Here is a 15,522-nt window from a genome sequence, read left to right on the forward strand (position 1 = left end):
CAGAGTTTCTGCTTGGGATGATGAAAAAGGTCTAGAAATACTGGTGATAGTTACACAACATCGGGAACGTACGGAATGCCACGGAGCTGTACGCTGAAATGGTAAACGGTATGTTATGTGTTTTTTAAAGATGTTATTTATCCATCTATTTATTTAGAGATTTTATTTATTTATTTGAGAGAGAGCAAGAGAAGGGAGAGGGTCAGAGGGAGAAGCAGACACCCCGCTGAGCAGGGAGCCCGATGCAGGACTCGATCCCGGGACTCTGGGGTCATGACTTGAGCTGAAGGCAGTTGCTTAATCAAATTCCTTCTTCCATTTTTCCCCACCACGCACACATGCTGGAAAAAAGCGGACTGCCACCCTGTGTCATCCTGAAGCCACCAGGTGATGTGAAGCCCCTGAGCACGCAGGTGGGCATCTGCGAGACCCAGGCTAGCCTGGATCCAACCCAACCCACTGGTCCAGAGGAAGCAAGTCCCCCAGAACACTGCACAACCCATAGCTCTGCCCCCTCCCCCACACACCACTCTGGGGGCTGCGAGAGGAAGCATGGCCTTGTGGAGGGCTTCCTGTTGAGGACAGCTGGGTCTATAAGAAGTGTCATGACAGCCGAGGCCACCGGTAGGCAGCTCCCGCAGATCCCAGAGCGGCCCCTGGCACCAGGGTGAGGAAGAAGGCAGAGGCGCCAGGGTGGCTCAGTGGTTAAGCATCTGCCTCTGGCTCGGGTCATGATCCTGGGGTCCTGGGATCGAGCCCTGCGTCAGGCTCTCTGCTGGGTGGAAAGCCTCCTCCTTCCTCTCCCACTCCCCCTGCTTGTGTTCCCTCTGGCTGTGTCTCTCTCTGCCAAATCAATTAACCCATCTTTAAAAAAAAAAAAAAAAAAAAGGAAAAAAAATATGCTTTGGACAAATAGGGCTGGTCCCTGCTTGGCAGGAAGCCTGCTTTTCCCTCTCCCTGTCCCCTGGTTCGTGTTCCCTCTCTCTTGGTTTCTGTCAAATGAATGAATAAAATTTTCAAAAAAAAAAGGGGGGGAAGGAGGAGAAGGCAGGTGCAGAGCCCAGTGGGGACGGAGTACCCCTCCCTTTGAAGTGAAGATTCTATCCACTTCTATTCCCAAGAGGGAAGTGGAGATTCTCTCTTCCGGATCATGGGGCTCTATTTTCCTGTCTCTATCCTCCACGAGCCACCTGCCAGCCAGCTGCTCACGGGCCCAGGAGTCCGGCTCCCCCCCCCCCCGAGATCTGGGTCTGGCCCACGGAGGGGGCGCTGGGGACAACCGTGATGGACCAGTGAGCGCTGGAGGCCACAGACTCCAGCCTGGGAGCCCAGAGAGGTCCAGCCCTGGCCCCGGGGGACCCACAGGAAGTTGGTAGCTGAGCCAGGACTGGCACGAGTGCCCCTTCCAGCTCTGCCCTCTCTCCCCGGGGCCCCGTGTCCGGCCCGCAGTGGGGGAGGAGCCGCTGGTGAGTCACACCCAGGCTCTTTCCATGGGGAATTTCTTATTTTCTCTCCTCCCTCTCTCTCTCCCTTCCCTTTCTGGAAAAATACGATTAGAACTTTGAAGGCTGAGCCGCTTCGGGTCGGGCAGCCAAGATTTAGCAAATAAAAATACAGGATGTTCCGTGAAGTGGAAATTGTCGATAAGCAACAGAGAGTTCTCAAGCCTCAACATGCTCCGCGTGTTATCTGGGTCGTAACCCAGAAATGGCAGCTTCTCTCCTCCGCCTCCTCCAGAACCTGGCCGGGCCTGGCCTGGCTGAGCGACTGTCCCTTTCCGTGGCACACGTTGGTGTGAGCCCAGAGGCTCATCGGCTCGGTCCCTGGTGGCCGGAGTTTCCGAGAGCGGGAGCCATCCAGACACCTGCTGCACCATGTCGGTGTCGCAAGGGGAAATGAGGAAGCTGCCCAGACAGCCAGAGAGAACAGGAAACCCCTGGCGGCCGCAAGAGAGGAAATTGTGCAGGGAGGCAGTTGGGAGTGGGTGGGCAGGCGGATCCCAGACAGCAGCCCTGCTGCCCCAACCCCCAGCCCCTGGGCAGCTCAGGGGCCCAGCACAGAGCGGCACTAGGAAGCAAAGAGCCACCGAGTAGGAAGACGTATGTCATGTTCCCCAGCCAGCTGCAGGACACGGTGATTTGTTCCAACCCGGGGCTCCCATGTGCCGCAGCCCTGCTCAGCGCCTGTAGGGTGGGATCTGGCCACAACCCCAGGTGCCCCAGAGCAGGGACTGGAGCAGACACCTGCTCTTCAAAGCAAGGGGGAGCCCGGGACCTGCGCTGCGGGGGCCGCAGCCGTGCCCCCACCCCACCCCGTCTCGCATCCCCCGGCCCCGGATGCCCGAGCCCTGCTTCCTCTGGCTGCTTCCCTTCTCAGCCAGGCTGCATCTGCCCTTCTGGGCCTCCCGGGTCCCGGTGGGGTCCCAATGACCTCCAGGATAGCTGGGCCTCCACACCAAGGCCTGTGGAACAAATCTGGAGCTGGTAGTGCTCGATCCCGCAGCAGAGCCCGATCGTCCCATCTCCTCAGCCTGTCCACTCCCGAACCCCCGCACGAGGCTCAGCACCCGCCCGGTCACTGAGGACCCGCTTGCCTTGAGCCGGAGCGATGACCGGTAATTCTGGAACGCTCTGCCTTTGTGCTCTTGGCCTTTCTTCCTCTCCTATATGGATATTAGCATATTTGATTCTTTCTCTCTTTTTATAAGGTTGTGGACCCTATTATAATGCGTCAGAAGATTAACAAATGTTTGCCATCACACATAAACGGGGCAAAAATAAAAGCTTCGTAACCTCTGCAGTGTTGACAGTCGGATACGCATCCTTCAACGTTATGCTGACACAAGTAACCACACACACACACACACACACACGCACACACACACCGTGACTTTCCTCCCTTTCTTCTTTTATATAAAAACGGATCGGGGCACCTGGAGGGCTCGGTTGGTTAAGCGTCTGCCTTCAGCTCAGGTCATGATCTCCGGGTCCTGGGATCAAGCCCCGCATCGGGATCCACACTCAGCGCGGCATCTGCTTGGGACTCTCTCCCTTTGCTCCTCCCCCGCTCACATGCCCCCTCTCTCTCTCTCTCAAATAAATTTAAAAAAATGTATACATGTGAGACGCCTGGGTGGTTCAGTTGGTTAAGCGGCTGCCTTCAGCTCAGGTCATGATCCCAGCGTCCTGGGATGGAGTCCCACATCGGGCTCCTTGCTCGGCAGGGAGCCTGCTTCTCCCTCTGCCTCTGCCTGCTGCTCTGCCTGCCTGTGCTTGCTCGCTCTCTCTCTCTCTCTCTGATGAATAAATAAAAATCTTAAAAAAAAAAAATGTATACATGTTACTAAAAACTGGTAACTTTCCTTCCTGGGGATTCCGCTTCTATCTCATTAGCCAGAAAGATGCTCCCGTGGTTGTGCCAGGGGCTGCAAGGGAAGCTGAGAAGTTGCGGTTTGGTTTTGACGCTGGGACCGCGGCCTGCGGATGAGGAGGAAGGGGAGGAGAGGTGCTGGGGAGCCACCTCCAGCAGCGCCTCCCACACACGCCGTACGTGGGACCCTGCAACCGTTCTGCTCCCCACTCGGTGGGCCATGAACCTTTCCAGATTCACACATACAGGTCGACCTTAGGGACGTACCCAGAATGGCACAATAGTCCCACAGAATGGCATCACCCTCCTTCCTAATTGTACCCAGTATTTTTCTAAAGCAAGGGCAGAAGCAATAAGGCCCCTTGCAGATACATCGACTCATGCTGGGGTTTCTGGTCCTCAAGCCCAGATTTTCGCAGAGTGGCTCACTGAGCGAAAAGAGCGGCATCTCTGTGACTCTCGATCGCCATGGAACCATGACCCTGAAAATTAATAGCTTAGAATAATAAACTCACGGGGGCCCGGGCTCCTGGCTGGCTCAGTTGGTAGGACATACTGCTCTGTTTTTTTTAAGATTTTATTTATTTATTTGACAGACAGAGATCACAAGTAGGCAGAGAGAGAGAGAGGAGGAAGCAGGCTCCCCGCTAAGCAAAGAGCCTGATGTGGGGCTCGATGCAGGACCCTGGGATCATGACCTGAGCCGAAGGCAGAGGCTTCACCCACTGAGCCACCCAGGCGCCCCAGGACATACTGCTCTTGATCTCAGGGTCACGAGTGCAAGCCTGACACTGGCATAGAGATTCTTTTTCTTTTTTTAAAAGATTGTATTTATTTGACGGAGAGAGACACAGTGAGAGAGGGAACACAAGCAGGGGAAGTGGGAGAGGGAGAAGCAGGCTTCCTGCCGAGCGGGGAGCTCGATGCGGGGCTCCATCCCAGGACCCCGGGATCATGACCTGAGCCGAAGGCAGACGCTGAACGACTGAGATTATTTTTCAAAAAATAAAATAAATAGGGCGTCTGGGTGGCTCAGTGGGTTAAGCTGCTGCCTTCGGCTCAGGTCATGATCTCAGGGTCCTGGGATCGAGTCCCGCATCGGGCTCTCTGCTCAGCGGGGAGCCTGCTTCCCTCTCTCTCTCTCTGCCTGCCTCTCTGCCTGCTTGTGATCTCTGTTTGTCAAATAAATAAATAAAATCTTTAAAAAAAATTAAAAAAAAAATAAAATAAATATATAAATCAATGAACTTACTGTCTAATATTGATTCTGAGGGTCAAGAATCAGGGAGCCGCTGGATGGATACTTCTGGATCGGAGCGCCCCAGGAGGCTGTCCTCAGGCTGTGGTTGGGCAGCCTTCATCGGCTGGGTGGGGCGGGAGAATCAGCTTCCAAGCTCACTCGTGCAGCCAGCGGCTACAGGCTTCACTTTCCCGGCACCGGGGCCTCACCAAGGAGCCACTGACAACATGGCAGCAAGCTTCCCCCCGCAAAAGCGTGATTTAAGAAACAAAATGAGGGGGGAGGCCCTGGGCGGCTCAATTTGTTAAGCATCTGACTCTTGATTTCAGCTCAAGTCATGATCTCGGGGTTCTGAGATGGAGACCCACATCGGCCTCCCCTGCTTTTCTCCCTCTCCTGCTACACTTCCGCCGTGCTCTCTCTCTCTCTCTCACATAAAACAAAGCTTAGAGAGAGAGAGAGTAAGCACCCAAGACAGAAGACAGTCTTTTTGTTTACATTTTTACTTTTTTATTTTGTATTGAAAGATTTTATTCATTTATTTATTTCTTTGGGAGACAGAGACAGAGAGAGAGAGTGCAAGCAGGGGTTAGGGGTAGAGGGAGTTGCTCTACCTGCTCAAGGTGGGGCTCTATCCTGGGACCCCTGGGATCACGATCTGAGCCGAAGGTAGACGCTTAGCCAACTGAGCCACCCGGGTGCCCCTGCCTTTTCCTTTTATTTTTTTAAAGATTTTATTTATTTATTTGACAGAGAGAGAGATCACAAGTAGGCAGAGAGAGAGGGGGAAGCAGGCTCCCCACCAACCAGAGAGCCCGACGCGGGGCTCAGTTCCAGGACCCCAAGATCATGACCTGAGCCGAAGGTAGACGCTTAGCCAACTGAGCCACCCGGGTGCCCCTGCCGTTTCCTTTTTAAAGATGTAATGGGCGGGGCGCCTGGGTGGCTCAGTGGGTTAAGCCTCTACCTTCGGCTCAGGTCATGATCCCAGGGTCCTGGGATCGAGTCCCGCATAGGGCTCTCTGCTCAGCAGGGAGCCTGCTTCTCCTCATCTCTCTCTCTGTCTGTCTCTCTGCCTATTTGTGATCTCTCTCTCTGTCAAATAAATAAATAAAATATTAAAAAAAAAAAAAGATGTAATGGGCTTATCTGATTGAAAGTGTAATACAAAAAAAAAAAAAAAGAAGAAGAAGAAGAAAAAAGAAAAAGGGTAATCCATACTAATTTTAGAAAAACTTGAAAACACAGAAGAATATACAAAAGAAATCTCAAGGCCTCCTAACCCCACCAGCAAAAGCTAACGGCGGCCTCCGTTTTTATACATTTCCTTCCATCCTTTCTTCTACGCACATTGTGTTAGGATGCTTTTCTCAGATAACAGAAACCACCCTGGCTCAAACAAGCTAAAATAGAAGGAAAGCTATTCGGGACCCCAGGGAACAGGAAACCTTGAGGCGGCCAGATGTTAGGGTTGGTGGAGAACAATGAGTTTCTGTAAAGGACCCAGATGACGTCTCCAGGGCCACCCAAACCCTGACTTCATCCTAGGGGTCCTTCTCTGGCAAGGGGAGCATCTCATTGACCCAAGGAGATGACTGGGGGGGGGGGGCTGAAAGTCTTCCTTGTAGTCTGATTGGGCCAACTTGCTTCGACCCCCGCTCCCGAACCAGACGCCATTGCTGGGAATGGAATGCCATAGGTTAATGGACCCGGACCCGCATAGACCTGGTTAAGAGGTGGGATTCATGCCATTGACTTAGAGCAATCACTCACAGAGCTGGGACAGTGTCCCCTGAGGAAAAGGAGGGTAGGCAGGTACCAACAGTGTCTCCTTTACAAATATACTCAGTTGAGCTTTGCGCAGTGGCAGTATCATAGCCAATGAGGTTTATCCGAGGCGCGATTATTGCTAATTGAAACAAATATACTCAGTTGACATGATATAATTTCTTATTCTTATTATTTCCAGAATGTCATATTATGAATATATTCTTCTTTTAAAGATTCTATTTTTTTTTTTTTAAGACTCTATTTTTAAGTAATCTCCATACCCAGCACGGGGCTCAAACTTACAACCTCAATATCAAGAGTCACATGCTCTACTCACTGAGCCAGCCAGGTGCCCCTGGCATATTCTTTACGGTTTAAATTTTTATAGATAAATGGCCACATGATCGTCTAACAAGTTACATACTATAATTTACTTTTTTTTTTTTTTAAGATTCCATTTATTTATTGGACACAGAAAGACAGCGAGAGAGGGAACACAAGCAGGGGGAGTGGGAGAGGGAGAATCAGGCTTCCCGCTCAGCAGGGAGCCCGATTCGGGGCTCGAGCCCAGGACCCTGGGATCATGACCCGAGCTGAAGGCAGACGTTGAATGATTGAGCCACCCAGGTGCCCCCATAATTTAGTTTTTACAACAGCTTATTGAGATACAATTCACCCATTTAAAACATACGATTCAATGGTTTTTAGTATATTCCCAGAGTTGTGCCACGATCAGTTTTTCAACATTGTCATCACCTCAGAAAGAAACCTGGGACCCACCAGCAGCCATAGCACAGTTCGGCCCCCAGAGTCCCAGACAACCACTAGTGAACTTCCTGTCTTTACCGATTTGCTCATTGTGCATGTTTTGCCTAAACGTTCTCATATAATACGTGGTCCTTTGTGACTGGCTTCTTTCAGTTAGCATAATGTTCTCAAGGTTCACGCCTGTTCTAGCATGTTCCAGTATTTTATTTATTTATTTATTTATTTATTTATTTATTTATTTATTGCATAATAGTCCATAGAATCCTATGGATAGACTACATTGAAAAAAAAAGAAATCTCTGGGCGCCTGGGTGGCTCAGTCAGTTAGGTGTCTGCAATGGGCTCAGGTCATGATCTCAGGGTCCTGGGATGGAGCCCCGTGTCAGGCTCCTTGCTCAGTGGAGAATCTGTTTGTCCTTCTCCCTCTGTCCCTCCTCCCTGCTCGTGCTCTGTCTCTCAAATCAATCAATCAATCAATCAATAAAACCTTTTTAAAAACATCTATTTATCAGATGGGCATTGGGGGTGTTTCCACTTTGGGGTTACTATAAATACTGTCTTAGTTCATTTAGGCTGCTATTTAGAAAAACAAAAACAAAAACATAAACGAGGTAGAACATAAACAACTGAAATCGATTTTTCACGGTCTGGAGGCTGAGAAGCCCCAAAATCAAGGCTCTGGCAGGTTCAGGATTGGTGAGAGCCTGCTTCCTCATTGAGGCCAGCTTCTTGCTGTTAGTCTCATGCAGCGGAGGCCGGGAGGGAGCTCTCTGGGATCTCTTGTAAAAGGGCATTTGTGGAAAAGATCATTTGTTTCCCACTGAATGGTCCCTCACCCTTGTTGAAAAATCAGCTGATCATAAAAGTGAGAGTTTGGATCTGGCCTCTCGGTTCTTAATTAATTAATTTTATTTTTTAAGATTTTATTTATTTATTGGACAGACAGAGATCACAAGTAGGCAGAGAGGCAGGCAGAGAGAGAAGAGGAAGCAGACTCCCTGCAGAGCCCAGAGCCTGATGTGGGACTCGATCCCAGGATGCCGTGATCATGACCTGAGCTGAAGGCAAAGGTCTTAACCCACTGAGCCACCCAGGTGCCCCTAATTAATTAATTTTAAATAGTAAGCACACCCAACGTGGAGTTTGAACTCACAACCCTGAGAGCAGGAGTCACATCCTCTGCTGACTGAGCTGGCCAGGGGCCCCACGGTGCTCAGTTCTCTTCCACTGATCTGTAGCTCTGCCCTCATGCCTGCACTGCACTCTACTGATTACTACATCATTATAGTAATTTTGCAGTCAGGAAGGAGTGAGTCCTCCCACTTTGCGCTCTTCTTTCAAGATTGTTTTAGCTATCCTGGATCCCTTATATTTCCATATGAATCCTAGGATTGGCTTTTCAATTTCTGAGGATTAAAAAAAAAAAAAACCACAACTAATTAGGATTTTGACAGAGAACACTTTGAATCTAGAAATCAGTTTGGGAGGACTGCCATCTTAACAATATGAAATCTCCCAATCCATGAACATGGGATGTCTTTATTGACATCTTCCTTAATTTCTTTAATGATGTTTTATAGTTTTCAGTGTACAAACCTTAACTTAAAAAAAATGTATTCTTAAATATTTTGTCTTTTCGTTGCTACTAGAAGTAAAATTGCTTTCTTCGTTTCATTTTTTGGAATGAAATTTATTTATTTATTTAAAGATTATTTGTTTGTTTGAGAGCAAGACAGCACAAGCAGGGGGAGGGGCAGAGGTAGAGAGAGAAGCAGACTCCCTGCTGAGCAGGGAGCCCCAAAGCAGGGCTCCGTCCCAGGTCTCTGAGATCACAACCTGAGCCCGAGGCGGATGCCCAACCTCCTGGACCACAGGGGCGCCCTGTTGAGATCTTTACTGTGACGATACTAGTGTGTCTCCCTTATGTATGCCTGCATTCACCAACCACGACTGAGCAATGCTTGACACCCTTTGTAAGGACAGGGGATTTCAGAGATGAATTGGACCATCCTTCTCTGCAGAAGCCAGTCTGGTGGGACAGACAGACCTATGTGAGGGCAATTACTTGAGGAGCAGAGCACTGGGAGGTCACACTTCAATTGTGCTCCCTCCTCAGCGCCCAGCCCAGCCCTAAGCTTACCCTGAAGAAGATGAACTCATTTAAAGCTCATTAGTAACATCCCTTAAAGGTGATACTTTTTTCTCCCTTTTGCGGCAGAGAAAACTCACGCAAGGTGACAGAGCCAGTCAGGAGCCGAGGCAGGATCTCAACCTGGAGCTGAAGCTCTGAGCTCTCCTGCTGTTCGCTCCCTCTTCAAAAGCGTCACAACAGAAGAAGCAAAGTGCTACGGTAACAAGAAATACGGTAATGATAAGTAGGACCCTGGAGGTGGCCATGGAGTCCTGCAGACCCGAGAGGGCAACAGTCCACTCTACCTGGAGGCGTAGAAGGACGTTTCCACGGAGCCTTGAGAAAAGAATTCACCAGAACCCACCAGTGGGGAGGTTGTTTGAAGTCTGTGGGAAGTTGGCATCCGACTGCTTGTTACAGAAGTGCTCTCCTTAAAAGAACAAGGAGAAGAACTACAGAGAACAATTTTCTTAATCACGATGTCCTCCCTCTCTGCTCGTTTCAATTACAACCAAAATAACATTTTTTATTGAAAACAGAAATATTGGGGCGCCTGGGTGGCTCAGTGGGTTAAGCCTCTTCCTTCGGCTCAGGTCATGATCCCGGGGTCCTGGGATCGAGCCCCACATCGGGCTCTCTGCTCAGCGGAAAGCCTGTTTCCCACCCCCCTGCCTACTTGTGATCTCTGTCAAATAAATAAATAAAATCTTCAGAAAAGAAAACAGAAATATTTTAAAAATTTAAGTTTAAATTCTTTTTTTTTTTGAAGATTTTATTTATTTACTTGACAAACAGGAAGATCACAAGTAGGCAGAGAGGCAGGCAGAGAGAGAAGAGGAAGCAGGCTCCCCGCTGAGCAGAGAGCCCGATGCGGGGCTCGATCCCAGGACCCTGGGATCATGACCTTAGCTGAAGGCAGAAGCTTAATCCACTGAGCCACCCAGGCACCCCCCCCCAAAAAACTGGTTTTTTTAAAAGATTTTATTTATTTATTTGACAGAGAGAGATCACAAGTAGGCAGAGGGGCAGGCAGAGAGAGAGAGGGGGAAGCAGGTTCTCTGCTGAGCAGAGCCTGATGTGGGGCTCGATCCCAGGATTCTGAGATCATGACCTGAGCGGAAGGCAGAGGCTTAACCCACTGAGCCACCCAGGCACCCCCCAAAATATTTTTAAGTTTAAATGTAAAAAACATCACACTTAACATATATTTTTTTAAAAATTTATTTAAGTGGGGTGCCTGGGTGGCTCAGTCAGTTAAAGCGTCTGCCTTCGGCTCAGGGCATGATCCCAGGGTCCCGAGTTCAAGCCCGGCATCCAGTGCCTTGCTCAGCAGGAAGCCTGCTTCTCCCTGTCCCACTCCCTTTGCTCGTGTTCCCTTTCTCACTGTCAAATAAATAAATAAAATATTTTTAAAAAGTTTATTGAAGAAATCTATACACCCAACTCCGGGCTCAAACTCCCGATCCTTCTCCCCCACCGCAGATCAAGAATCCCTAAAATACTTTTAAGAGAAGTATTATTTACTGATTTCTAATCACATGTGTCTATGATATTCTAACCACTTTGAAATGGACCCAGAACGGTGTAAAAATTGCAGTTTGCAGGCCAAAGGCCAGGGGTGTTTTGGTGTGAGAGCAAATCACACCGCGGCCGGCAGCAGAAGGTCCCCTAAGACAGCAAACATGGATTCCTGCCTCAGCTGGGAGTTTATAAAAATTTTCCATGAGGTGGCAGTAGCTCTTCAAGGAGTCATGGAAAACGATCTCAGCTGAAAATTCAAGTTTTTTGGTGTTGGTGGGTTTGTTTTTGGTTTTGGGGTTTTTTTTTTGGCCATTAAAGTGATATCTCTTTCATGCACGTGAACTTTGCCTCCCTTAGACTAAAAGCCATGATTTAATAATTCCCCGATTTACAGAGCAAAACTGGTTTCAGGTGTTGCTCTTTTCTGGATTTTTCTCCATCCTATTCTCTACCAGCTCAAGCGGGAGGCGACGGAGGCTTCCTTCTACCTCTCAAGGTCATTTCTGAGCCAGCAGTCTTAATGCATGATGCAAAAGGCAACTCCCACCACAGTGACCAGAAAGTCGTGTTCAAGGTCAGCCCTGCCAAGCAATGGGAAGCGAGAGGTAAGTGATTCTGGCGTCTGGCGGGTTTTCGTGCGTGAGTGTGTCTCTTATGTTCTCTGCTCTCGAGCTGACTGCCCTGTTCATTTCTATTTTCTCAGAAATCCGCACCGATCCCAATTTACGCTGTGAGTAGGAGACAAGAGTAAGAGAGGAGCCCAGTTAGCTCAAGTGCAGCAGAGAACAAAAACTAGAAAGGATGGGCCGTCACAGAAGAGAATTGTTTCTGTCCTGGAACAAAGGGGCAGATGGATAAGGCCAGGCGGAGCCCGGGCTCTGCCTCTTAGCAGCTGGACCCTCACCTGATCTCTGAGCCCGTGTTTTTCAACCTTAGAAAGAAGGACAATACCTATTCGCGGGATCCGAGAGTGCAAAGGTGACAATGTCCAAATTCGTGGGAGTTAGCCAAGTATTTCACCAGGCCATCCAAATATGTTTCCCTGCTGGCTTTTTTTTTTTTTCCCCCCGTTTGCCTGTTTCCCACCCCAGAAAGACGGCGGAATAAAAATCAAAGTCCTCATCCTCTTGTCAATCCCTTTTTGGCTGGCTGCCCTCCCGGGTGGCACAGCAGAATCACTCGGGAGCCCTCCCTCTAGCCCGCGCCAACGGCCCCAGTCCCTGTAGGTGGGGTGTGAAGCTGCCACTTCGTAAACCCTCTGAATGCCCTTGAAGGGCTTCTGCCTTACCCGGCACCGTCACGTGGTTTCCTTGCAAAGGCCGCTGCCGGCCAAGAAACCCAAGATTTCTCTTAAGTGGATCTGGGAAGCCGCTGCTTCAAGTTCAACCTCGCAGATTCCGTGGGATCTCACTGAGATCAGTGGACGTACTTGCCTTCTGGTCGTAGAGCAGCATTTCACGAGCGTCTTTACACACTAATTCAACAGGGAAAGTGGAGATCCGTGACCTGTAATTTGCAAGATCTTTAATTTACTCTAATTATAAGGACACTTCTGAAATTAATGTCCAGATAACCAAAGGCACTAGATGACTATGCAGTGCCTCCCCGCAGGGCCTTCCTCCTTCCCTCTTCTCTGTCCTTCCCAAAACAGTGCTTCAGTTCAGGTGGGTTTGGGTTTTAGGGGTTTTCTTGTTTTTTTTTATTTTTATTTTTATTTTTTTACTACTTTAAGTACTTTATTTGCTGTGACCTAGTTCTAAATCCCCTCATGAAAGTATCAGCAGATTTTGGTTAAATCAGTTTGTTTTGTTTTTTATATTTTGCAGATCTCTTGAGGATTTTTTTTTTCCTTCAAAAAAATTAAAAAAAAAAATATTTCGGGGGGCACTGGGGTAGCTTAGTCGGTTAAGTGCCTGACTCTCGGTTTCGACTCATGTGGTGTCTCAGGATCATGAGAGCAAGCCCCAGAGTCTGTTTCAGAATCTCTCTCTCCCTTTCCCGCTCCTTCTCACGCCTCCCCAAAATAACTAAATAAATCTTTTTTTTTTAAGATTTTATTTATTTATTTGACAGACAGAGATCACAAGCAGGCAGAGAGGCAGGCAGAGAGAGAGGGGAAAGCAGGCTCCCTGCTGAGCAGAGAGCCCGATGTGGGGCTCAATCCCAGGACCCTGAGATCATGACCTGAGCCGAAGGCAGAGGCTTAACCCTCTGCCTGCCTCTCTGCCTACCTGTGATCTCTATCAAATAAATAAATAAAATCTAAAAAAAAAAAAAAAAGAGTCTCTTAGGATTTGTTTCTCTCTCTCTCTTCTTTGCCTCTTGGTTAAATCAGTTTTGAGTCAAAGCCATTCATTAAATAGGAATCTTCAAATGCAACTATTCCAAAAATTTTCTCCGTGCTGCCTGATCAAGACTAATTTACTGTAATATTACCTTTTTCTGGAAGGTATCTGTATATATTTAAACTGAACTCAACATTTTTTTAAATATGTCCTAAATCTAAAAAAAAAAAAAAAAAAAAAATTATTCTGTATTAAAACCAAAACAATTTTCATGCCACTTCCCTTTCCAGGCTTTTTTGTAAAGTGTGGTCCTGATATGTCTTGGTAAAAAACAATAAATGTGCGCCAAACTTCCCCTCTTCGAAACAGATTCTCTCTTCCTACAGCCTTGGAAACCAGAGAGCAGCAGCCCACAGTAACAGCTTCTGGCCAAGAGCAAAACTCAGGCTGCTGGGGACCGGGTGTTCCTCTACTGGGGGCCACACATCTCCTGGGATGACTACACTGCATGCCTGGAACTCCTCTGTACACCGTCCTAACCACATTGATAGCCCATTCTGTTTTATAAAAAAGATTTTATTTATTCATGTGTCAGAGCAGAAGCAGGCGGAGCAGCACACAGAGAGGGAGAAGCAGGCTCCCCGCCGGACAAGGAGCCTGACTTGATCCTAGGACCCTTTTTTCTGGGTCCTGACCTGACCCAGAAGCAGGTGCTTAACCGACAGAGCCACCCAGGTGCCTGTGAATCTCCATATTTATTAAATAACTCCTCATTCCACCTCCCTCAGCTCCTGGCAACGGCCATTCTGCCTTCTGTCTGCAGGAACAGGACTGCTCTAAGGATTGCAAAAAAGTGGAATCATACAGCATTTGTCTTTTTGCGGAAGCAAAACATTTTCTTTTCTTTTCTTTTTTTTTAAGATTTTATTTATTTATTTGACAGAGAGAGATTACAAGTAGGCAGAGAGGCAGGCAGAGAGAGAGAGAGGGAAGCAGGCTCCCTGCTGAGCAGAGAGCCCGATGCGGGGCTCCATCCCAGGACCTTGAGATCATGACCTGAGCCGAAGGCAGCGGCTTCACCCACTGAGCCACCCAGGCGCCCTTCAAGTTTATTTCTTGACATCATCTCTACACCCTACGTGGGGCTCGAACTCCTGACCCCGGAGATCAAGCGTCACATGCTCCCATGACAGAGCCGGCCCCGTGCCCCTGGGAGCACGGTGTTTTCAACCACACCTTCGTCCCACCGGAGGCACAGCCAGTGAACGCAAGATCTTAAAGTTTGAACTTCACCATGACGTATGCAAAACACACTGACACACACACACACACACACACACACACGCACATGCTGTATAGAGCTGGGCTGCGTGGAACAAAGTCCATCTGTGGGGGCCAGTTCCGCGGAACTGCCGCCGCCCCACGTTTTTCACCTGGATGAGCAGAAGAGAAAAGTGTGCTTTTGGCAACTGACGAGGGTCAAGGTCTTTCGAGTTATACAAGACCAGGCCTGCCGGGAGGCTTCTCAGGACGGATCCTGGAACTGAAACCCGACAGGAAAACCAGTTGCAGAGGGAAGAAGGGGCCCCTCTGGGATCAAGCCCAGGCCAGGTGTGGGCAGAGGGGCCTTGTGGGGTCGGAGCTCAGGCCTGGGAATTTCACAAAAGGCTGGTCTGGTTCTGCAGGTTTGGCTTTGAGGATCTGATCCTGGGCCTCCCCGTGTTATCTGCGCTTCCCATGCCAACCTGGCCCAGGGTCAAGGTAGGCTAGGTCCTGGAGGAGCCGGGGAGCAGGTGCCCTGAGGACTTCGGCAGGAAGCCCGTCAGCAACCGCTCCCTACTGTCTCCGTGCGGAAAAACAGTGTTATTACTTGACGAAATGTTCTGGAAACGGCTCTACCCTTTCTTTTGAGACCATACGGGCTTACAAGGGACCGGCCTCCAGTGCCTCCAGGTGTGACCGTGGGCCACTTCTGGGGCCTGGCGGGCGGGCTCATGGGCCAGGGGCTCCTGGGGCCATCAGATCTCCTATAACTCACTGCTTGTCCACACAGCCCCTTGGGCTCATTGCAGCAGCCCAGACCGTCTCCCCCGCCAACCTGCAGGGGCGTCAGCCTTCCGGGGCCTCGTGGCACCCATCCCATGTTCACCGAGGGTCCGAGGGTCTGATGTGATATCCCGCACACCGGGTAAGACTTTCTCAGGGTGCCAGGGAGGCCATGGTGGCCCAGAGATATGGGTGCGGGGCTGAGCGATACCTGCCATGTCCCCCTTTTCCCCCATAAGCCCCCACCAGCCCAGGGCAGCGGGCTGTCGGCTGAGAGCCTCTCTCTCTCCGTCTCTCTCTCCCTCTTTCTTTCTCCCCTCCCTTTCCTCCTCTTCTTTCACAGTCTGTGGTTTCCTAAAAGTGAAACAAGCATCCACCCTAAGAACCCACAA

The 15,522-nt window shown here is 49.5% G+C and overlaps 2 long non-coding RNA genes across 3 annotated transcripts; one reads left to right on the forward strand and one right to left on the reverse strand.

Moving 5' to 3' along the window:
• On the forward strand, positions 1-12,076 carry LOC309854006. The gene is made up of 3 exons (XR_014306047.1): positions 1-108; positions 11,255-11,404; positions 11,503-12,076. It is a non-coding gene; the product is annotated as an uncharacterized lncRNA (long non-coding RNA).
• Positions 10,425-14,975, reverse strand: LOC309854009. 2 transcript variants are annotated; one of them, XR_014306051.1, is made up of 3 exons: positions 14,321-14,975; positions 12,088-12,305; positions 10,425-10,661 (listed from the first exon to the last, which is right to left on the reverse strand). It is a non-coding gene; the product is annotated as an uncharacterized lncRNA (long non-coding RNA). The 2 variants fall into 2 exon arrangements; XR_014306052.1 differs by lacking the exon at positions 10,425-10,661 and adding an exon at positions 11,438-11,527.
• Between the last annotated feature and the right edge of the window lie 547 nt (positions 14,976-15,522).

This window comes from Mustela nivalis (assembly GCF_964662115.1).
Source record: "Mustela nivalis genome assembly, chromosome: 19".
Classification (NCBI taxonomy): Eukaryota; Metazoa; Chordata; class Mammalia; order Carnivora; family Mustelidae; genus Mustela; species Mustela nivalis.